The sequence below is a fragment of the Canis lupus genome, chromosome 7, assembly GCF_011100685.1.
Source record: "Canis lupus familiaris isolate Mischka breed German Shepherd chromosome 7, alternate assembly UU_Cfam_GSD_1.0, whole genome shotgun sequence".
Taxonomy (NCBI): Eukaryota; Metazoa; Chordata; class Mammalia; order Carnivora; family Canidae; genus Canis; species Canis lupus.
In genome coordinates, this window is record NC_049228.1 from 6,836,952 (window position 1) to 6,856,220 (window position 19,269).

The 19,269-nt window shown below is 51.2% G+C and overlaps 1 protein-coding gene across 1 annotated transcript in view; it reads right to left on the reverse strand.

Moving 5' to 3' along the window:
• The window catches only part of PLXNA2 (plexin A2), a 205,642-nt gene extending 204,059 nt beyond the window's left edge, over positions 1 to 1,583 (reverse strand). Inside the window, exon 1 of the mRNA XM_038542031.1 lies at positions 1,399 to 1,583. The gene's annotated coding sequence lies outside the window, so the exon portion shown is untranslated. The remainder of the gene's footprint in view (positions 1 to 1,398) is intronic.
• Positions 1,584 to 19,269: the final 17,686 nt, after the last annotated feature.

The window sequence follows — 19,269 nt, forward strand, 5'->3', positions numbered from 1 at the left end:
TCTGTCGCTCTGTGGAAGGCCCCAGAATCCAAAGCCTGCCCAGAGGGAAGAATGAAGTTTCAAGGTCTGGGAAAGAAGCCCAGCAAGACAGGAGCCTGCTTCTGTGTTGGGGAGGGGAGGGCTGAACTTGACTCCCGGTCCTAAAACGTCCAACCCAGCCCAGACACCCATCTTAGTCAGCGGCTCCCGGACCTTGTCCACTGTGCTTGTGAATAGCAGGAAGGGAATGAATGGATCCCCCAATTTTTGTGGGTTCCTCTGAGCCGCTAGACGCCCCCCGCCTCAAATCACGGCCACAAGCTATAGCTGGCAGCCCCCCTCCCTCAAACCGGTCCTGTCCCTATGTCCCTTTCATGGACACTTCTGGTATGCAACTGCTCCCCTAGGATCTTGCATTCCTACAGGAGACCTGATCAGATTCCACTGCCCATTTCACAGGGGGGGGGGGGGGGGCTCTCATTCCTGGACTCTTAACGGGCCTGGAAGCCCAAGCCTTTTACCCACCTCGCCCCCCCCGCCCCCATTATCTGTCACTCAGAGCTGAGTTTGCGCCGACAGCTACTCCTAAGGCCAGGGTCACCCCAAACAGGTGGACCTGGAAGGGTAGTTTCTGAGGACTCTTTCCTTGCTCACCCAGACCATGATCAACATTTATAGAGACTACCTGTGGGGTAGATAAAAAAGGGTCGGAATGTTCCAAGACCCCTACCTCACTTGTGGGGTGGGGCAAGAAGGAACACATGGAGGGAAATATGTTCCAATGGTTTAGGAGGAGCTTTTCGGATCCCGGGCGGGCAAGCTCCCGCTTCAGCCCTCGGCCCCGGCCCCGGCGCGCTGCTCCCCCCTCCCCCGGGGATGGTGCCAACGGGCGTCTGACCACGAGGGAGCACAGCGAGGCGCATGGAGCACTTGTCCCCACTCCGTGCCTTGGACTCGCTCCCGGGGGGCTCAGGGACCCCGCGCAGACCATGCATTCCCTTCCATTCCCAAGTCCCCTGCCCCGAAGCGACAACCGGCGGCCCCGGCACCCCCGCGGGGAGCGCCCCCAGGCCGAGCCCAGTGCGGGCCACGGTGGCCTCGGGCTCCGGGCTGTCGGGACCGCCCCGCCGCCCCGCGCTGCCGGGGGCCGCCGAGGGCCAGCAGGTGCGCGGCCGGCCGAGACGCACGGCGGAGCGCCCTCGCCCCCGGGAGCCCGCGGCGGTCGGGCAGCCCCGGGCGGGGTCGGCGGCTGGGAGCTCGGGGTCCGCCCGCACCCCCCGCGCACCCCGCGCGCAGCCCCGCGCGCAGCCCGCCAAAGTGGCCGAGCCCCCCGGGGTGGGGCGGGGGGCGGCGGGGGGGGGTGGTGAGGGGCGGCGGGGCGCGCGCGCTCGGGCACAGGCGCAGGCAGGCGCCGCTTACCCAGCTCGGCCGACGTGTCCGTCCGTCCTTCCGCTCCCGGCCGGTGCGCCCCGGCCGCCGGGCTGCCCCTGTCGCTGCCCGCAGCTCGCGGTCACGGGCACGGCCAAATCCACGCGGAGTCCGAATGCATACGGGGCTGCACGTCCAGCCGCCGGCCCCTCGTCCGTGTCCCCGGAGGGGCCCCTGGGGCTCGGGGCCGCGCGCCCTCGGTGCCCCGCCGCGCGCTGTGGCCGGAGGCGCGGGGGGGCGCGCGCGGGGGCCCGGCGGCGTGGGTGTCCCTGCGGCGGGAGCGGCGGAGCCCCGGCTGCCTTCAGGGTTTTCCAGCGCGACTTTCCGGGCTGCTCTGACATCAGCAAGCCCGGCGCTGCTTCCTTCCCTTCTCGCTGCCCGGTTCGGTCACAGTCCCATTTCCTCCGGGAGCCTGGCTTTCCAGATCTATTTCGGGGCTGGCTCGGCCGGCGGCGGGGCCCCGCTCGGCTGCTCGCCGCTGCCCGGCCCGCGGGGTCTGCTCGGGCCCGCTCGCCCTCCCGGTGGCAGAGCCCCTGCCCCTGCCGCTGCGCCCCGGCCGCCCTCCCGCTCCAGCCCGGCGCGGACGCCGCTGCGCCCGGCGGCTCCGGCGGCTCCGGCGGCTCCGGCAGCTCCGGCTCCCGCGGTGGCGGCGGCGGCGGCGGCGGCGGCGGAGCCCTGAGCGCCGGCCTCCCTATATTACCATGCAGCTCATTATCATAGAGGCCGCGCGCGTTAACCCGCTCCCTGCCGGCCGCGCCCGGGGCCGCCCCCGCCCCTGGCACCGCCGCGCGCCCCCCCGCGCCCCCGCCGCGCCCCCGCCGCGCCCCCGCCCGCCCCGACCGCCGCCTCCGCGAGCTGTCAACAAAGGACAACCGGGTTTGGCACCCGGAGGCCGCCGGGCTGCACGCCCTGCGCCCTGCGCAGCCCGGACCCGCCGGCCACCTTAAGTGGCCAAGGGGGCAACGAAATCCTGCAAGGGGCGGGGGCGCTGGGGACTGGGGGGAGGCCTTGAGACCGCAGCCCGCCAGCACCCCCCATCGACTCCGCACCCCCGCACCCCCCAGTGCGCGGAGCCCAGCACGCCCGCCCGCCCGCCCGCCCGCCCGCAGAGTAGGTGAGGGCAGTGGGGAGGTGCCCCCCCACCTCCCCTTAGCACCACCTGTCACCGCGTCCATCCCGCACACGTCCCTCTTCATCTTTAATGCGAGTGACGGGGTGAGTGGGGAGGAGCGGGTGCGGCCCGTGGGGTTGAGAACAGAGGGCCTCGGAATTGGAATTGGTGGCAGCAAATGCCCCCCCCCCCGCCCCCCGCCCGGCCTCGCTCGTGGATTTCTAAAAGCCAACACGCTGTCAGGTGAGGTCTGAAGTTGTTATGAATTATTGTTTTTGTGATGCAAAGGTGAGCTTTTGCTCTGAAGCTGGAGCGTCCAGCTCTATTTGGGATCCTGGGCACCTGGCAAGGCTTGGGGGGTGAGGTGAGGTGCGGTGCGGTGGGGTGCGGTGGGGTGGGGGGCCAGAGGGGCGCTTTCCACATTCAGGCCCCACCGAGCTTGTCTGGCAGGGGGAACCAGAGGTGGAGGTGAGATAACTTATTTTAATGACCTAAGGTGAGCTGTCTCTGGATTCCGGATGGCGATGCCTCGGTGCCTTTACGACCATTGATTCGGTGCCATGTAGTCTCCTGGTGTCCGCAGGGCCTGGACGTGGCTTTCCGAAGGAGGCCTGCAAGCTAGACCCCAGTGAGCTCGCAGGATCTGCGTAGTCCCTGCTCGAGCCGAGAGCACAGCGAGTTTACTCAATATGTTCAAGTATTCGGATAAGCTCCATCTACTGCCCTCTCGTGGCCACAGTCCTCAGTGGTATAAACAGAAAAAATTAAATTAAATTAAAAAAAAAAAATCACTCCTGGGAAGCCTGGAGGGAGTCCATGAAATTCCCTGAGCAGGAGCGTAGGAAAAGGGGTGGTGGTAGTTGGGCATTTAGGCCCGCGAGGGGTCTTACACAGTCGTCCACTCAACACCGTGTAGGATGTGTGTGCAGGAAACTCTAGGCTTTCCTTCATCGACTGAAATTACTTAATTCTTCAAAAGTTCTCTCATCATTGTAATTAGCTGAAATTTATCTCCTTGTGACTTTCACTGGTTATTCCTGGTTGTGTCCTGTGGAGCCACATAGAATCTGTCTAAGCTCTTTTCCCTGATCCATACCTGCTTTTTTTTTTTTCCTTCACACTTCTTTGGTGTTTATTGTTGGCACCCCTCCAGGCAATTATCATAAGTTACCCCATATTATTATTTATTTCTCTTTATAAGTAGGTCTTGTCTCCCCATCCAGACAGTCTTGTCTACCCTCTTATCTCTGAGTAGACTGAATATAAATCGCAATTTATTAAAGAATATGATTTGAAGAAGATGCTAGGAATTTTGGAACAGCATTTCTCCCATCTGATTGATACGTGGAACATCAGTCTGGCCAAATACACCCAACACAGCCAGCGGTAGGGTTGAAAACACCCAACTGATAAAGCTTGTGGCTGAAAATTAGGACCTTCTGGTTCTAAATCAAATGCTCTGTGACCCTGGAAGGGGGTCACGTCTCTACCCCATGCCTCAACTTAATCACATCTTGGGAAGATTATCATAAAATTTAAATACTCGTCCAATACCACCTCCCCCACCCACGATCCAGAAATAAAGGCTAGAACCAGGAGCAAAGACAGGGTAAAATGAAACAGATCCTTCTACTCACCCCATGCTTCGTCCTCAGCCATCCCTGTGCTTCCCAAATGAAGGGAGAGGGCGAGAGAGCAGGGAAGAGAGAGAGGAGACAGGTGAGAGAACACACTGCAGGCAGCATGACACAGTGTCACCAAGTTCCCACATCGTCACTGGACAAGGTCTAAGATCTGAGTCCTGTGAGGTTATGGGGGTACCTACGGTCAGCACAGCAGCTGGAGGAACACTAATCTGGTCTACTGGGCGGTACCCTGGTGGAAGCCCACTTAACATCTCTGGGCCTCAGTATGTCCATCTAGGAGATGGGACTTTCTACCTTCAACCTTCAGATAGTTGATGGAATTAAAATAGACCTATGTAAAACCATTGGAAGAATTAATAACATCATTAAAATGGAAAGATTTGTTCATATTTTTAGTCCCAATAGGCTAGAACAAATATGGACCTTATTAGTTAAGCACATAATTATAACAATATATCTTGGGAATTAAAAAATAACAACTGGAGTTCATGATTTGTATTGAAATATAACATCCCATGAGGCGATGACAATATAAATGAGCCTTTGGTCTTTAAAGGGGTTTCACTAAGCACGTCCCTAGATCACTGGGAATTCATTCATTCATTCCACAAATATTACTTATTAACAATAAGTTTATGATATTTCCTCTTTTAATGGAATTGTATACAGTACATGACCATCTCTTCCACGAGTATTTTTTAAAGACATCATGCTACCGATCATGCTAATAGGCTCCATACCCCTCAGACCTGCCTATGTTTTTCTGGAACTTGAGTTTTCTGGTATCTATCTAGACTTTTGTGTCTTCTTCCTCATCCTGTCCAGCTGGTGTCAAACCCGTAGTCCCTGGGGGCCCACGGAACCTCAACCCGATGCCTTGCAGTCCATCCTTCATTTCCACAAGGGCAGACAGTCACAGCCCAGCACAGTTCTGGACAAGCAGTGGGTATTTAATAAATACTTATCGAATCAATGGATGGAAAGATGGATGGATGGATGAATGGATGGATGGATGGGTGGATGGATGGGTGGATGGATGGGCATCTGTTTATCTTATGTCAAATACTCATCTTTGGAAAATCCTTGCAAGCCCAACAGGGTTCTCCTCCACCGCAACCCACGCACCTCAGCTGGTCGCCGTGCTCCTGAAGCCTCACTCTTGCAAAGCCACCTGTGGCTGCTGCACTGTTAACCCGGGCCCCCTGCTTATTCTTTGTTTGTCACTAGATGGGTGACTTGGGGAAAAAGATTAGACAAGTAGAAGAGGACAAGGCAACAGCATTCTAGAAATGGAGCTGAAGGTTTTTTCGTGTGTGTGTTGGGGGGTGAGTAAAATGATTAAGTATTTTTCCTGCAGAGGGCAAGTCTGACTGAGCAGGCCTCCTCAGGCTCTGGAAAGCGAGCCTTAGACTTTGGGGAGAATAGGCCCAAATGGGCAACCGGCCGATCCCCAGAGGGAGTCCTCTCTCTGCCACTGCAGCAGCTCCAGCCCCACAAATAGACGCCAGCGCAGTAGCCCCTCAGATCCCGGGAGGTATTTTTGGTGCTGGAAGCCAGCCACACTTTGGCAGGCTTTCAGCATTAAGTCTGCTCCCTTTCAGAGGTGGTGGTGGGGGGGGTTGAGGGGGGTGGCAAGCCATCGCGTTTTGCATGGGAACGCTGCCTGCGAGTGTGTGTGTGTGTGTGCATATATTTAGGGTGCCTGGAGTGGGATGGGGGCTGGGCCTGGGAGGCCGCGTGACCTGACTGGTGGTCGGAGGTCGGGGTTCATGCTTGCCACTGCCATCGTGTGACCTTCGGGTGGTGCGTGATCTGTACCCAGGCTTGCGTCTAGCTCCCAAAGCTCAGGCCACTGCCGCCACCACCATCTCGAGCTATCTCTCCTCCAAACTCATGTCCCCTCTCACTTGCCCTCACCCCGAGACTTCACATTTCGAGACAGGGACACATTCCCCTTGTGGGTGGGCCCCTCTGTCTCCCATGCCGTACTTCACCTTGGCCCAGCGGACACTGTCAGGCAGCCACAGTGCAGAAGCAGCAGCCTCCTCTACCCCCCACATTGTTAGGAACAAAGGGATTGTTCTGACGGGCCAAACTGGAGCGTGTGGGCCAAGTCCCATGAATGGAGGAGAGGCTGCTGGGATGCCAGAGTGGTGAGCCTCAGGCTAGGCAGTGGGGACACGGGCCCAGGACACAGCAACGGGGCACCTGCTCCGGGGTTCTCAGTACCATTCATAAAGATGTCACCCCCCTCCTGCCTCCCCTCTCATCTCTTCACAAATCCCGCTTTCCTGTGTACTTTAAACAGTAGCGAGCCTGTTAAGGCTCCAGATCAAACAAGGCAGGATTTCACTCCTTTCTCACTAAACCTCCCACAAGCGGAGCTTATGTCCTGTATACCTCGCCCTCTTTGCCGAAGCCCCTCCTCCCTCCCATCCTTCTAGTATGCTGTTCTGCGAGGACAATATTCTCTGGGAGGCCCAGCCAGTTGCAGCCTAAACCCACCTAAGCAATTCCCTGGAACAATCCACGGGAATCCTTCATGCACACGGGAGGAGGTTGGGCGGGAGTTTGGACTGCTGGGCTTTGGGCGTGGAAGGTGAGGGCTGGGCGAAGTCCTCTGCTCACCATTTTGGCCGCTGCTCTGGGCCTGGCACTGGGAGTCAGAGAAAGGGCCTTTCTCTTCTATTTTTTTCTGAGAGGTTCCAAAAAAAGGAGACACTATTCATTTGGTCCTGCAGTCCCTGGCTAAGCCCCTCCGTGCCTCAGTTTCCCCATCTATGAAGTGGAAACAGTATCCGTCGCCTCGCATACTCTGCTTGACAAGAATCAGATAAGATACTGGCTGTGAATTGGAGCCAGTTATGCAGGCAGATGGGGAGGTTGTCTTAAAACCTAGCGATTCCTTCCAGAGCAAACTTCCCTTCCCCACCGCTGTGAATTGCAGTTCATGCTCTTGTTCGGTTTTCCAGGGAAAATAGCTGGGCTTGTTAGAAAAATCCTTGTTGGCTCAGTCGGTTAAGCGTCTGACCCCTGGTTTCAGCTCAGGTCTTGATCTCAGGGTCCTGGGATCGAGGCCTGCATTGAGCTCCCTGCTCAGCAGGTAGTCTGCTTCTCCTTCTCCCCCTGCCCCTCCCCACCACTCGTGTGCCCTCTCTCTCTCTCTCTCTCAATCTCTTGCTCTGTCAAATAAATAAATAAATAAAATCTTAAAAAAAAAAAAAAAAGAAAAGGAATGCCCTTTGGCTTGTGGGGTGGCTGCATTGCCTCCCCATCACTTTGGGCCTCTTTCCCTCCCACGCCTCCACTAGAAAATGCTACAGACTAAAATGGATTCTGTGTCTAACCTCGCCCCCCAAAAGCACAAAGCACATCCACATGGGAGTTGGTGCTTCTTACTAGGCAGCCCACATACACCCACACCTCCAGGCGGGCAGAGTGGCCTGGGTGCCTCGGTGCACACTCCTTAATTGTACAGGAATTAGAACGGAGTGGACCTCCATGGCCTGAGTTGCATTACCAGGTTGCTCCTTTGAGGTCCTCCTCTGCTCGGTGGCCCTCGCTTGCCAAGAAGCCCCACACTGATCTCTGGGCTCCGATGGCCCAGGCTGGCTCAGGTGACGGTTGCTCTCGGAGATTCAGCTGGAACTGGGCCTCCAGGCTTTCTGAGGATCCTGAAGTGAACACACCCAAAGCCAAGGGGACGGAGCCAGCACGGTTTGTACCTTTGAGATCAGAAACTAAGAACATGGATGGCTCGGTCGGCTGAGCATCTGCCTTCAGCTCAGGGTCCTGGGATCGAGCCCTGCATCGGGATCCCTGCTCTGCCGGGAGCTTCTCCCTCCACCTCTCCCCTGCTTGTTCATGTGCAATGTCTCCCCGTCTCTCTCTTCAATAAATAAATAAATAAATAAATAAATAAATAAATAAATAAAATAAAATCTTTAAAGAAAGAAAGAAAGAAACCCTAAGAACCAATAGGAAACTATCAGTTTGTCCAGGTTTCTTTCCTTAGACAAAATAATACCTTCCCTTCAGTTGCTTATAATTATCCACGTACAATGGTACAGGCCAGCATGCGCTGGGTGCCCACCCTCTCTCAATCGCAGTGCTTGGGAGAAAACACATATGATACGTAATCCTCACAAATGTAAGGTGATCTTACAATCTTACAAGGTAAGTACCATCACCCTGTTTTACAGATGCAGAAACTGATGACCAGAAAGTCAAGCCGTTGGTGCCAAGGTCACCCAGGTAGCACGTGGTGTGGTCAGAATCTGAACCCAGGTTTATCTGACATCCTTTTTCTCCAGTTATGTTGTCTTCTGAGGAGGCGAAAGTGCTGAGAATGTGGGCGTCCATACTTCAGATGCCAGGAAATGGGAGGCACTGGGCTTCATCCCTCTTAGCTGTGCACTAGCCAGTGACCCGGACCCTGCAGCAGGAGGGCTCCCGCAGATTCATCATGAGTCAGGGAAAGCTTCCACCCTCCTGAGGGTCAGGAGTGTCATCTTCTCTTACAAAGGAGAGCATGTTGTAGTAGCTACCATGATTATTATAAACAATCATATTAATGAGCTCAATTCTTCCCCATTTTGCAGGGTGTGTGTTTAACAATGAGACTTGGCCCAGAGGGAAGGAGTTGCCAGCGCATGCACATCTCCACTAGCTTATGTCACCTCTGCCCTGTGCAACACCACATAGGTGGCCAGGCCTGCCTTTCAAAATAATGGGATAATTGGGTGCAACGTGTGTCACCCCCACCCCTTAGAGAGAACCTGCCAGTCGATCTTTGTGGGAACCCACAGGGAGCACGGTGAGCAAAACACCGGCGTTTGCCTTCCCCTTGATTGCGTCTGTGCCCTACAAACCCCAACAGAATTGAACTTACATCTCCTCCTAATTAGGGGAGAAAGAAAGACAAGAATGATAGCAGAAGAATTTCTTCTTGCCTCTAACTGCAAGGTCTTCTGGGATGGAACATTACCCTCTCCTCTGTCTGCCCCCAGCCGCTGACCTGTCTTTCCTGACTGGTGCGTGCCGTACCTAACACAGCGCCCAGGCCCTCCCAGGGACGGAGCCCCTGGGAGGTTGGGAAGGACCGGGAGGGGTGCCCGAAAAGTGAGACCTGGTCCCAGGAGCCTGTCTCTGGTCTGCAGAAGGCCGTGAACAGCAGCTGCTGGGGGGAGTCTGGGAGGCCTCACCCCAGACACTTGGGGGCCAGTCCAGGGCCCTGCAGGGGTGATCCCTGCTCTGCCGGGAGCTTCTCGGTAGGTAGGTGGGACCTCACCCGGAGAGGAGGCTTGCAGAGGGTCAAGTCCATTGCCCCGTGCAAACACTGCTTAAGTGAGGCCCCAGCGCCTGCTCCGATGCTGCACACTGAGGGCAGGGTGTGTGTGAACTACTGAAGTCTGGAAAGAAATAATCCAGAAATGTCATGAGCGCTTGGCCAGTGGGAAGCCACCGCCTCATCACCGGCATCATGGAACGGTTCAGAGACACTGGAATAAAACGCTTTAACATTGCCTTCTGTCCTCCGAGTTTCGAATTCCTAGAAGGAAAGATCCAGGTTTTTCCCCCAGCATCAGTCTCTTATGATTCCTCTTGTGAGATCGTCTCTTGCCGGGTGTCCCAGGTAGAGCATGACACGGGAAGCGAAGGACAACAAGAGCAATGCTCTGTGGCCACCTTTCTCTTCTGACTTTCCTCCTGTTTCCCTCTGGGGTCACAGCACGGTGTCTGTCTTCCGAAATGGCTTCTGTGTACTCGGAGTGAAAAGGCTGTGATTTCCCCCAAAAAAACAGAGGTTGGAGCCCCCTCTCTTGGGAGCCGGGAGACCTGGGTTCTGATCCTGCTTCTGTATTCCCTGACCTCTCACAAGCCCCCTCCCTAGGCCCTGGTCTCCCTCCTGACCCCCAACCCCCAACCCCCATCTGTAAGCTGTAAGAATTGGGCTCCACACTCCCCTGTCCCCCCCATACTGCCTCACCGCTCTCGCTCCACCTCTGAACTCGGAGAATGAAGGAAGGATGGGGGACACACAAAGCCTCCTTGTATTGGCTAAGAAAGCCCAGCGCCTAAAAACATCAACGAGGGACTGCAATACAGGGACAGAGCTGAGAAATAGGATTTTGCCTTTGAATTGTCTCAAGTGGGATGATTTCTCTCTCGGCCTGCCTTTGATAAACTCTTCTGTGCAGGGCTCTGGGGTTATGAATCTTCCTGAGTCACGGGTGGCTCCAGCCCCTTCGATCCATTCAGCTGACAATATTTCCTGATGTTTCAAAGGCTGGAGAGTAGGGGACGGGTGGGTATCCTATATTCATTCACCTTCTTCTCCCTTCTCTCCCCCCACCCCTCCCAACCCCGACCCTGGAGCTCCAGCCTTCTGTCTTTCTTGTGGGGTTCCTATTTTGTGTGGTTCTATGAGGTCTTGGCTTTAGGGCAAATCCCAGCCCAGGCTACTGCACCGCCCCCTTGCCCCCCAACGGGCTGGGGGGTGAGAGAGCCCCAGGTCTTGGCCTCCTGGAGAAGCTGAGAGCAGAAAGCCTTCCCTGGTCTCTCGGGGATGTAACCCCCCCTGGTGGAATGACAGGGAACTTTCCTGGCTTCCATAAAGCCCGGCAGCCTGGCAGCCCTACCTCGCCTCTGCGGTTTCCAGTGTGGCTAATAATTATTACCCTGTATTAATCACAACAATGGAGGAATTGCAGGCCATTATTTTGAAGTGATGGGCTCCAGTCAATGACGACTTGTGACAGGAAAGGGGGAAACATCAGCTCCAGGGAGCCCCCATGTAACTGGAGAGTTGAATGAAAGATGAGGACTAAAGGAACGTGTATTTAGTTCTAGTTTCTTCCCTAAAAAGGCCCTGTCACAGTAATTTCCCCTTCCATGCCCTATACCTTGCCATTATTTACATCTTCTTGGGAGAATAAAACCCCCCTCCTCATCTCCCATCTCTTGCTTCTCCCCCTCCCCCCCGCCCCCCCCCCCACTATTCCCCCCCCATCAATTGTGTCTTTTTCTGGAGTTTGGCAAACACAACGACTTCTTCCTGCTGTGCTTTCAGTGGAGTTGAAATCAATGTGGCTCTAGTTATATTTTTCCCTTAATCATTCTTTTTCCCTTTTTTTTTTTTTTTTTTTTGCTGGAGAGCATTTTCACGAAGCACAATCACAGAGGAACAGAATGTCCTGATGTTTGGGTGAGCAGCACGCATTTCTTTTCTTTTTTTTTTTTCTTCCCTTGAATAAAAATAACACCCATAACTATAATATCAGAGGATATCGAGGCCATCTTTCAAGGGTTTTCAGAATCCTGCCCTACCCTTTGTGCACAGTCTATTTCTAACCACACCTACCCATCCACCTCCTAGGCATACTGGTTCCCCATCAGTCCCTTGAAATCGCTAAGCTCCCTTTACCCCCTGAACTTCAGCCCATGTGATTCCTGCAGTCTGGAATGTGTCGTCCCCCTTCAAGTCCCCCAGCCATCCAATGCGTCAGCAATCTCCAGGACCTTCTCAAGACCCATCTCTTTTGTAATATCTTTGCCAAGGGCACTTCAGGCTCCTACAGTGTGTGAGAGTCTGTAATCGTGGTTCCTACCCACTGCAAGCGTGGTGTAGAAAAGCCACTTAATAAATGCTTGCTGAATTCCTTCCATAATGCCATGCTTTTACCCACTTCCAAGATGTCAAAGGGCACTTTCTCTTGGAGAGGTTAAGTAATACATAGATCACGTGTCCGGGAAGTGGGAGAGAAGATACTAGAACTCCGATGTTTTAATTCCCAGGCCTGGGTCCTGTCTGTTCTGCGGTGCTGCATTCCTGCCACAGGCCCCTCTGACCTCTCCTGCTTCCCTTCAGCACTTCACGCCTCTCATCAGATTGCAAATTCCTTAAGGGCAAGGACCATGCCTTCTGTTTCTCTTGTATCTCAACGCTGGGAATGGAAGCTCTTCATCATCTGTAATCACTTCACCCCAACTTTTCTTCGGCCTGCCAAAAGCCAATGCAAGGTCTTGCTTCTGATGCAGGGGTTTCCTGTGGACCTGGACTGACCACCACCCATGATATAGGTTCCTCACTAAGGCTGACCACAGGAGCCACCCCGCTGTGCCCCACTGACCTGGGTCACTTTCATTCATGGAACATGATGACACAAGAAAGGTCCAGAGGACAACGGTTTCTTCCTTCGAGACATTAGAGATGCCTTCGGTTCCACTGCTATCGGTTCTACCAACACCTCCAGCCTTATTTATTTTTTATTTATTTATTTAAAAAAATTTTTTTTATTCATAGAGACACAGAGAGAGACGCAGAGACACAGGCAGAGGGAGAAACAAGGCTCCATGCAAGGAGCCTGATGCAGGACTCGATCCCAGGACCCTGGGATCACGCCCTGAGCTGAAGGCAGATGGTCAACCACTGAGCCACCCGGGTGCCCCTCCAGCCTTATTTAAACAGAGCACCATCCTCTCTTTCCTGTTGACCGCTGAGCTGATGTAAGAACACGCCAAACTGTTTTGTAATTTCTAGATCCACCTCATCCCAGGACCTGAGAATCACCTTCGTGCTTTTGATGAGCTTCAAACTCAAACTAAGGTCCACTCCTCCTACTGCAGTACAATTTAACAGTTACTATTAATGATTGATATAATAATATAGAGAGAGCACGTTTTCACGTACGTTAGAAGCAGCCAAATGTTTTCTAAAGAGATTGACGGGCTCGGTTGTAGTTGCTAAGAGCCCAGTTTTCAGAGTGGGTTTGATTCCTGGTTCCACCTTCTTGCTAACGTCAGTCTCCGCCAGCGGTCAAGCAGGAAAAGAATGTGGACATCATAGTGTTATGAGAGTCAAATGAGAGTCTTGCAAACGAGTGTCTGGCACAAGAAAAAGTGCTATTTATGGGGCGGTTTCTCTGCGACTGTCATTGTCTGTCACTCACCGGTGGTGGCCTTGGGGAGGTCAGGTGGCCTCGCGTTCCTCCTCTGGGAAGCAAGAAGCATTGCATCCTGATACCTTTGGTGTTCAGAGCAACAAAGAAAGACAGGAAGTTGGGTAATTGTCCCTGTTTTATTTTTTTTTCTTTTTAATTTTTATTTATTTATGATAGTCACACACAGAGAGAGAGAGAGAGGCAGAGACACAGGCACAGAGAGAAGCAGGCTCCATGCACCGGGAGCCCGACATGGGATTCGATCCCCGGTCTCCAGGATTGCGCCCTGGGCCAAAGGCAGGCGCCAAACCGCTGCGCCACCCAGGGATCCCCCCTGTTTTAAATGAAACACTGAGGTTTAGGAGATTAAGTGCTTTGCCCAAGGGGATGCAGCTGATAAACGGAGAAACCAGGATATCTCTATCTATCTATCTATCTATCTATCTATCTATCTATCTATCTATCTGTTGTCTCCTGAGTCTAGCCCCATGCACTGTTTGTGGAGATGCATGGGCTGTCCTTCAAGTCTCTGAGTGATTCCATTTCCTTTGAGCATATGCTATCTTTACTTTTGGCCAGGGTTTCCCTACAGAAGGACACTGGTGTCTGCCTCTAAGGCCACTGGCATTGCCTCAGAGCCATCCGACTCAGGTAACTCAGTCTAGAAGAAGGCAGTGACCTTGAGACTGAGCCCACTAGGCTTTGTTGCCCCTCCCCCCCCACCCCCCAACTGCTTTGGGGAGATTTTTGCCTCTAATGGCATTAGTGCGTGCTGTCTGCAGCTTTGATTGGATTATCTTAATTGTTTGGGAATGAATGGCGCTCCTGAGTCAGGAATCCCACTTGACAGCTCTGGGGACTGGGGTCTGGTTCCTGTCCCCTAGAGCAAGCACAAAGTATGCATCTGTTTTTCACTTTCATGGAGAAGGAGGAGGAGGAGGGGGAAGGGTGTGCGAGAGAATTTCATAGTATGACAAAATTGGACCCCTTCTTGAGGGAAGGATAGTCTGGTTGGTGCTCTCTCAACAGGACCACAGTGGCTTTCACGTTTCCCTACTTCTCACCCACAGCCCTGCTTCCTTCTCTCTTATCACAGGCCTGTGTGGAAATCAGTCCAGAAAGATGTTGCCATATCCACTCCCAACAAAGAACCCCCCAGATTTAGGCCTACAGCTGTTGTGGTGGAAAGAGACCCTCCGGAGCATTTGGTCTGATCTTGTGTTCGCTTCCTAAAGTTGCCAGAACCAAGGACCATGAGCTGGGTGACTTAAAATGACAATTGCTTTTCTCACAGTGCTGAAGGCTGAAGTGGGAAGTCCAGGTGTCAGCAGGGCCCTGCACCCTCTGAAAGCTCTAGGGATGAAGCCTTCCTTACTTCTTCCAACTTCTGGCTGTTGTCCACAATCCATGGCAGTCCTTGGTTTGTAACTGCCTCACGTCATTGTCCGCCTCTTTTTGTCACATAGCCATCTTCTCTGCATCCACGTGCGCGTGTGTAGAGCGTGTGCATGTGTGTTCACCGGCCTCCTTAGAAGGACAGCGCTCAGTGGATCTGGGCCCACCCTAATCCAGTATGACCTTGATTTAACTTGATTTCATCTGCAAAGACCTCATTTCCAAATCAAGTCTTGACCAAGTAGGTGGTCATTCTTTATCTCTTTGAGTCCATCTAATGATAAGGCATTTACCATCTTATAAATTTTAAGAAGGCCTAGAATATATTACTAATACTCTTGGCACCTGTTACAGTTTTACAGTACTTTTAGCCTGAAAGATTCTTAAATTTTAGCCTAAAATTTCCTTTTGAACCTTAATCCAGTGCAAGCAACGATTTCTCCAAAAGCCTTGGGCAGAAAGCTTTTCTCTACCACTGACCTCTTTTCCAAAGGCAATACGTGAGCAGCCGGGAGGCTCCCATCCCACGTCATAGTTTTGTGTGCATCCCAGTGAGAAAAAGAGACCCAGAATAATCACAATAAAATACTCACCATTAGCATCCCTATAGGACTCTTGCCTTCAAAGCCCTTCTGCCTCCTTCTCTGGCACACATTCAAGTTCACCAGCATGTGTTTGTCTACCCCCTCTGGTTCCCTTCATCCCCCATAACCGCATTCTTGGGGGCTGAATACATTCGTTGCCTTGCCTCACACAGTTGAAGCTGGAGAGGCCAGAGTGAGCCCTGGATATACATTGAGACAGGCCATCGTAGCCGTGTGTGTGTGTGTGTGTGTGTGCACACGCGTGTGTGCATGCTTGTCTGTGTGTGTGCACGCATCTACTCCCTGTGATTAAAAAGAAAGTGTTGGGTTTAATGGATGCATTCGATTACCATGATGACTCCCTCCCTGGAGCTTTCCAAAATCACCAGATGCACCAAGTGGACCCCCTCTAGTTTTTGCCTTTGGTTCAGACTGCTGCGGGCTGGGGACAGGGAATGGTGAGGATTATGTAGACCAACACAATGGAAGAAATCCCTAAACCTTGTTTCTATGAAGTTCTGCAGCCATCTCCTTCCACCAGGACACCAATTAGACTATCTCCGGCCTAGAGAGCCTTGGGGATAAAAGCGAAAAGGCAGGCCCCGAGGAAGCAAGTGTGCTGTGACTTCTCGGAGGCCCCCCGCCCCCGGCCATCCCACCCACCCACTGCCTCTTTTCACTGCTAGGATGAGCAAGGAAAATCAGACGGGAGAGCTCATTTAAACTTATTGTAGGAGGAGGGGATTTTCTCAGCCCACTCGTCTCTTCCTCTCAGCTCACACTGGTTGTCACTTGCTAGACACAGGCCTGGCCGTGGCTTTTGTCACTGAAGCTTAGACAAGTGGAATAGGGTCTGATTCGTGCCTTCTACATAGTTGCAGAAATGTGATATTGGGTGGTGTGGCTGAACTAGATGTCCGCGACTCTCACACAGCTCCCTTCATACCACAAAGCAGCCTCCGGAGTTTGGTTTGTCATCGGTGACGGCCCAAGAACGAAAAAGAGCATACATGCAGCCAGGGAAGGAGAAAGCCCTGATGGGCCAAGAAGGCAGGAGAGTTGGATTCTAGTCCTAGTGCTGCCTTTCACTGCCCTTCTGATGCAGGCCACAATTGTCTCACCTTAGAGATTGGACTAGATCCCTAAGATCCCCTCTGGCTCTCAAGTCATGCCTGGGGATGGACGTGCCCAGGAAGGGATGAGAAGATTTGTATCATCTCTGCCCTCGGGTAATCCTAGGATTGGTAAAGGGAAGCAGCTGTTTTGCTAGTAGTGACAGAGCTCTGGGCCAGAAGATCACAAAGCCAGTTTCATCCTAGGTGTTGACAAACTGTGTGACCTTCAAAAGTAATTAACCTTTAGATGCAACCAACTCTCTTTCAAAGGCATAAACCCACCCTCCATCCTTCTTTAAATTTCCTCTGAAGAAAATCATCAAGGTAAATGAAATGACTGGCTAGCTTTTCTTTTTGGCTTTACCAACACGGACTCACACCATCTCAAACAGCAGAGGGAAGAATCTATTGAGACACATCTGTTGCACAGTGCTTGTGTGTGCTCCACTGGGGCATTTATGCAGAGCGGCAGTTGGTCAATGGCTCTCAAACTGGCTGTAAAACAGGATCATGGTTTATTATTTAATCCACATTCTTGGTGACCACTTTTGGAGATTCTGATTCAGTGGATCTTGGGTGGAACTTGGCAACCTGTACGTTTGTAAATGCTGAAAAAGTGAAATGGGTAATTTGGATGCTTATCCAGGTCTAATAAGCACTGATTTATGCATTCAGTTTAACAACTTTTCATTGAGGCTGGTGGATGTATGGAATAAAAAAAAAATGCATAAGGAGGGCTGGTTTGGCCTTGGCTTTCTAGGAAACCCTAGCAACTTTTACTACCAAGGGAGGCAGACATGAATGCTATCAATTGTAATCAGATAAAACTCAGGCACCAACCAATTAGAATAGAGCCATGAACAGTCAGAATGGAGGCTAGCTGTAAACAATTAGAGTGACCATATGAGTATATTGCGAGGACAGGATATATTTTTGGCTGTAATCAATTTGATGAGTAATCTATTCCTGGTGGTATGTCCTCAGAGGAATAATATTGGAGTGGAGTCTTGAAAAATGAGGAGGATACAGATATATCTTTGTATTTGTTTGGATTAAAGTAATTATGGAAGGATAAACCAATAAAGGATAGATCATAAAAATAGCATGTTTACCTTTAAAAGGAGGGAGGAAATAGAGTAGAGGACGCCGGGATAGGCACTAGAATTCTTTGAATAAACCATGTTTTATAGATTTGTCTTTGGAATTATGTAAATATTTTTACATAATCTTAAAACAAAATACAAAAAAAGCAATCCCTAAAAATTTAGAAAGTAAAATGAAGGGAAAAAAAAGAATTTAAATGTATATCCAGTTGGAGCATAACCACACCAAGAAAGTACTTCAAGTAACTTAAAAAAACAAGTGTACATTTTTTTTATATCCCTAGTGGGACATGCCCTAAGTACAAAATGAAGTACAAAATGAAACAAAACCTGGAGCTATTTTTTGCAACCATGTTGTCATTGGTGATGTTCTACTGTTATTCTGAGGTTGCAGGATATGTGAACCTGTACCATTGTTTTTTGTGTATGTGTTGGTAAGAAATTATATGAATGTTCTTGAGAATAGGGATTTTTATTATGGGAGAAAGGACATACAGATGTAAGACCATTGATGAGAAGAAATACCTGTGGTTCTGCATCTGTATTGGAAATATTATTATTAAATCCCAATATATATTATCTTTTATTTTATTTTAAAGATTTTGTTTATTTATTCATGAGAGACACAGATCGAGGTACAGACACAGGCAGAGGGAGAAGCAGGCTCCCGACGTGGGACTCGATCCCAGGACTCCAGGATCACACCCTGAGCCAAAGGCAGACGCTCAACTGCTGAGCCACCCAGGCATCCCTATATATTATCTTTTAAAAAATACACATTTACTGACTCTGTATGGAGAAGACAAAAAATAAATGAACAATCAGTAGCATGGAACAGCCCTAGCTCCCAGATTATGTTTTCTAAATACCATTTTCTCTAAAAAGGAAACACGATTTTTCTTTCTTCTGGGACGGGAAGGGCGGGACGGGCAGGGAGGGGCGGGAAGGGGAAGGGAAGGGAAGGGCAGGAGGGAGGGAGGGAGGGAGGGAGGGAGGAAGGGGAAGAGGAAGGAGGGAGGAGGGAGGGAGGGAGGGGAGGAGCGAGGAGGGATGGGGGGAGGGGTGAGGGAGGGAGTTGAGGTGATTCGAGGTTGTTGGGGTGGGGGGGTGATGGTTGGCGGTAGTGATTAGGGAGGTTCTAGTTTCGGTGGTAGTCATCCTGTCATGCAGTCCTTCCTTCTTCCTTCCTTCCTTCCTTCCTTCCTTCCTTCCTTCCTTCCTTCCTTCCTTTTGAAACAAGATTTCTTAAAGAAATGCCTGATCCAGATCCAGTGTTGGTATTATACAAGATGAGCCCGAAAAATCTTGTCATATCAAAAAGCAAGCTAAATACTAAATACTTCTGGTGTCATGTCAGAAGGACTCAGGATCCTACTAGATTAAATTCTCACTGACCAGATATGGGAGATTTAAACACCAGAAAGGGTAATAACTGCAACGGATTGAAATTCATAACAAACATATTCATATTCGTGAGTTTATAATGATACCTCTCTTGGTCATTGAAGGAACTATCTCATTATTTCTAAATTGATAAATAAAAGGAAAAAATCAAGCATTTATTCTCCTTTCACAGACGGTTGGTATTTCAGATCTATCAACTAGATAAGGGGAAGTTTTTCTGTATAAAAGCATTGTAACCAACAAAGAAGGACACATAGAATTAGAATGTCACCATTTTTTCAGCCTCTAATTAGGGTTGCCAAATTTAGCAAATAAACATGTAGGACTCCCGGTTAAATATAAATTTCAGATGAACAACAAATAATTGCTTAGTGTATATATATATATACACTTGGGATATACTTACACTAAACAATCATTTGTTGTTTATTTGAAATTCAAATGTAACTGGACATCCTGTATTTTATTTGGCAACCTGACAATGAGTTAATAAATCTAGACAATGATCATTGATACGGCCAACATCTAACAAAAGGACCAACCAGACACTGTGAATCTCCTC